Here is a 4,530-nt window from a genome sequence, read left to right as displayed (position 1 = left end):
GCCCAGCCCGCGCCGCCTCCGCTGCCCCCTCCCTCCCGCCTCCTCCTCCCTTCAGTCCTCTGCATTCACTTTCTCTGAGCGTGCCACGACAAAGGGGAGACAAATTACAGAAGAAAAACTTTAAATCAACTTCTGGTCCCCTTTATGTATATGGCACTTTGAATTGTTCTTGTTTTCTTAATTGCTCTTTTCTTCTGCCACAAACGTGTAATCATCTTGCTTTTTTGCATAGTCTTAAGTGCCGATTTAACTTGAAAATACCTCTCAGTGCGTTTTGTTGGAGGAAGAATTTAATAAAATTTGAAAACTTGCTTCTAATTAGGCTTCGCAGACCGCCTCCTTCCCCTCCCCCTCGGTAAATACTTGGGTCTTTCTCTTCCTAGGAGCAGAGGCAGATTTTCTTAGGGCTCTATGTTACCGAACTGAACAAGTAAAGAGGATTCATTTTCTGTTTTCTTTCATCTTTATTCTTTGAAGATAAGAAAAGGGCTATCTTGCACTCTTGATTCCTGTTAATTAGCAAGATTTAAGGAGCACCTCAGAATTCGGGACTAATTAACAATACAATTCTACCTTATATCACTCCTTTCCTTGAGTTTGGATAAAATTGCTTGTGATATGTCTTTGTCTTATACTTCAAAAAATCCTATTTCTCTGAAGCAAGGCAGAGTGCACCGGTCAGGAGGCCAGGCCAGTTCCTACCAGAAAGGCTCTGTTGGTACAAGCCTCCACTCTCAGTACTGGGGGAGCAAGGACGCAGTAGTTTACAAGTCAAATTTTTATAATGTATGCATTATTTATGAAAACACCTTTCAGATATGTATTTTCAAAACCCAAAGCTAGTTTACACTGACAAATAAAATGCCTGAGCTAAAAATTACATTTTGGGCACATCAGAATGCTGGGAATACCATGGGAGAGCTATGCTCTATCCAGCTCACAGAAACCGATATGGCAGTCTTATTTGAAAATATGATTATTTATGATGCTCTCCCTCCTCTCAGCTCCTTTTAAGTTTATCTTCGTGGATCCCTTCTTCCCCCCACTCCTCAGCTGTCTGCATCCACTTGCCTATTTGCTGCTTCGCATAATCTCACTTTTTTCCATTTATTCTCTCCCACTCTCTATTTTGCCCCCCAGAAGCATACAAAAAAAGTAATTTTCTGATTTTTCCACTTTGCTTATTCACAGTAGATCTCAGCTAAAGTCATTGGGATGGCTCTTTCCAAGTCAGAAAGCAGAGCAGCCTCAGCATGAGTGCTCCTTCTTCTCAGGCATTCGAAAGCGTTTTAGAAGCTATTGTCTTCCCCCCGCCCCAAACCAGTGCTCTGTGGCAAATTGTGCAGAACAGAAATGCCTATAATGAATGTATTTAGTGGTGGGTCACGCCAATGAACATTCTGCCCCCATGAAGAATACTGTTCGATAAGTTTGTAGCCCTTTCAAATTGGTGATCCCCAAACCCCATAGACAAACTAGGAAAAGTACCATAAGCAACTGAGTCTTTAGAAACCCATAGCCATCTGGCCTAGATTTCTAACAATCTGAGCCAATAATTATATCAGTTCAGACTTCAGTAAACCCCTTTGCAAAATCCAAAAGAGCAAAGAAAGGAATTAGTGACTATTCAAAGTTGGGGAGAGAATTCAAAGGTAACCTAATTCCATTAGTTCTAGGAGTTTTCACTGTGAATTTGATAAGTCTACCCCCTAAAAGTATACCATTGTTGGATTTGATTAACCTAAGGTATAGCACCTTTTTACCCCAATGTTTGTTTAAGAGATAAGAATATTTTAAGTACTTCTATACCCAAGTGTATTCATGAGCATAATTCTTGTAAAAGAAAGAGCTTAGAGCTTTAGTATAATTTGCTAAAATATTTAAAATGAGTTATGAGTTAAGATGTAGTCATAAAGAATAGGCTTAAATGATGAACTTTTTAAAGAATTTGGACTTGTTTCACGGAGGGTGGTCTTCACCAGACATCATTTCATTTTCAGTTTACTCATCTCTCCGTGAGAATTTACATGTATCTACTCGAGAGTGTAATGCCTTTGATTTATCACTGCTGAATGTTACCTTGCTATTTACTTACTCATGTTTTCTTTTGGTTTTGTCTTTTCCGTGATGGAGGTGGACTCAGAGCTTTGCAAGCAGTAGGTAAGCACTATACTGAGCACACTCCAGCCCTCACGTGGTTTTGTTTTCTTTGTCAAAACATACATATTAGGTCCAGCAACTCGAAATGTTCTCATTTGCTAATGCTAAGGAAACCAGAGAAGGCCCAAAACATTCCACTAATTATTTATTATCTATATTGGGCTTGTGTTAGAGGAGAAAACTTTGATACTGCTGATGTTAGTGGTCATCTGATGATGGCCTGATTGAATTTACTTCTTCTGGAATTTTACCAACTCAATGAACAATGGTAGGCCTTCCACAACATCTCCTCAGATAATAAATGAAGGACTGTCAATTCAATCTTCCTAAAAGTCATCTGTGTGTGATGTGGCAGAGGTTCTTTTTGACAAGCAAAAGAAGTGGTTGCTCTTCTTGCAGTGAAGATGTGAATGATGTTAGGCATGAAAAAAAGAGTATGCCTAAATTTCTTGACTGGAATCGTAGGTAGAGCCAGTCATTGTGGCTATTTTATTCATATACCTTCTTTCATCACTTTAGCCTAATTTGGTTGAAAATTACTAAACCTAGTTAAAAGATACCAGTCAGCACATGCAGTACATCAATAAGCTCTAGTAACCATTTCATCATACTTTTAATTCTGATTGCTTGGGGCTGAGGGAGATGGCTCAGTAGAATAAGCACTTCCCTGGCAAGTGCAAGGGGCTGAGTTCAATCCCCAGTTCTGCCAAAAACTAAAAAATAAAAAATAAAAAATTCTGATTGCGTATCTGTCAAGGAAAATGTAATAATATATATTTAAATCTTTTATATTTACCCTCCTGTTGTAGAGAAATGAAAACCAAGAACACAATTATAAAGCTCAAATGTTTCCCTATTACATAAAGAATAATTACTTTTCCCATCCTGGAATGCAAATTGAAAGTCATTAACATTTCAGAAAATCAAATGTATGAGCCAGTGAGATATCTCAACAAACTAAAGTGCCTGTTTAGGCAAGCTTAGGCAAGTGCAGGGACAGAGGTTCAATCCCCAGCACCACATGCTGCACCAGCCCAGCCCCCAGGGCAGGCTGAGCTGGCCACAGAGTCTGGGTGTGTGTGGTAGCACATGCCTGTAATCCCAGTGAGGGGGAGGCTGAAAACAGGAGGATCACTATGAGTCCAACCTGCATAGTGAAACACTATAACAACCAAATACATTTTAAAAAGAAGAAAAAAATGTACATTTGTTTACAAATATCTTACCTATTAATTTCTATGTCATTGGAATATATGAACTAAAAAGAACTAGTTAGAACAGCATAGTATATTCATTTCCTTCTCACTATATCATCTTTTCCCCACTACAAAAATGTAACATGAATCACAATGTGGATTGGCATATCATTTGGTGTCTTGTGAACTGACATAACATTTCAGACTTTCTTTACAGCCTGTGTTGTAAAATGCCTTGTAGAAAGAACATATGGCCCTCATAGGCCTAAATAATTGCACTACTATGTATCCTGGGAAGTTAGACAAGGAAAAAAGAAGACAAAGGTAGGTAAAGCTAGGGAATCACAATATTCTAAAAATACCTATAATAATAGAGTTATCTTTTAAAGGAACCCATGACTATAGTACCACCACTTTAGGGCTGTGGATCCTTTCTGCATGCATATAAGCCTTGTGAAGTAAGAATAGGAGTAATAATTTGCTATAAAGAATTCCTGAAAGAATTTAAATGATTGGATTGTTTTTGGAAAGGTCTATCATTTTTTCATGACTTTGAAAATTCTAGCAGTAAATGCAATCAAGTTATCATTAGATGACCAGTAATAATACAAGTTTAACATTTTTCTATGGAACACAGTAGGCATATAATGAAGGTTGGTTTCCTTTTTTGTTTTTTAGCCTCTGTACATCTATTATCTGCTCAATACTTAGGGACGAAAAAATGAATTGCATATACAGCCCTTGATAAATTTTTAGTTTTTGGTTTAGATGCTTAAAAATTTTATACTGAAAAGATGAACCTTTCTCCATTTCTATTTATGAAGGGCTCCTGTAAAACATAATTGATAAAACTGGTAGTACTGAACTTTGAGGATTTTAATATTCCAATGTTTATCATGTATACCCAAGTACCTCCAGACCAGAAGCCACAGAAAAATATTTAATATCCAATTAAGAGAAATTTGCCAGATGGTTAATTATGTTTTATATTGGGTCAGGTTCATATCTAATATTTTCCTGTTTTAAAATCATTTAGTCTAAATAGTGTTTTTAAGTACCATGTCATACTGTAGTAGTAAGACAAAAAGATACACATTTATAAGGTATTTTGGTAAGGTAATATCTGTCAAACAAAATTTTCATTTTGAAAGCAATAGCAAGCTCTCCATCAATT

This window comes from Octodon degus, unplaced genomic scaffold, assembly GCF_000260255.1.
Source record: "Octodon degus isolate 3935 unplaced genomic scaffold, OctDeg1.0 scaffold00180, whole genome shotgun sequence".
Lineage (NCBI taxonomy): Eukaryota > Metazoa > Chordata > Mammalia > Rodentia > Octodontidae > Octodon > Octodon degus.
Note: the sequence above shows the minus strand (reverse complement) of the source record.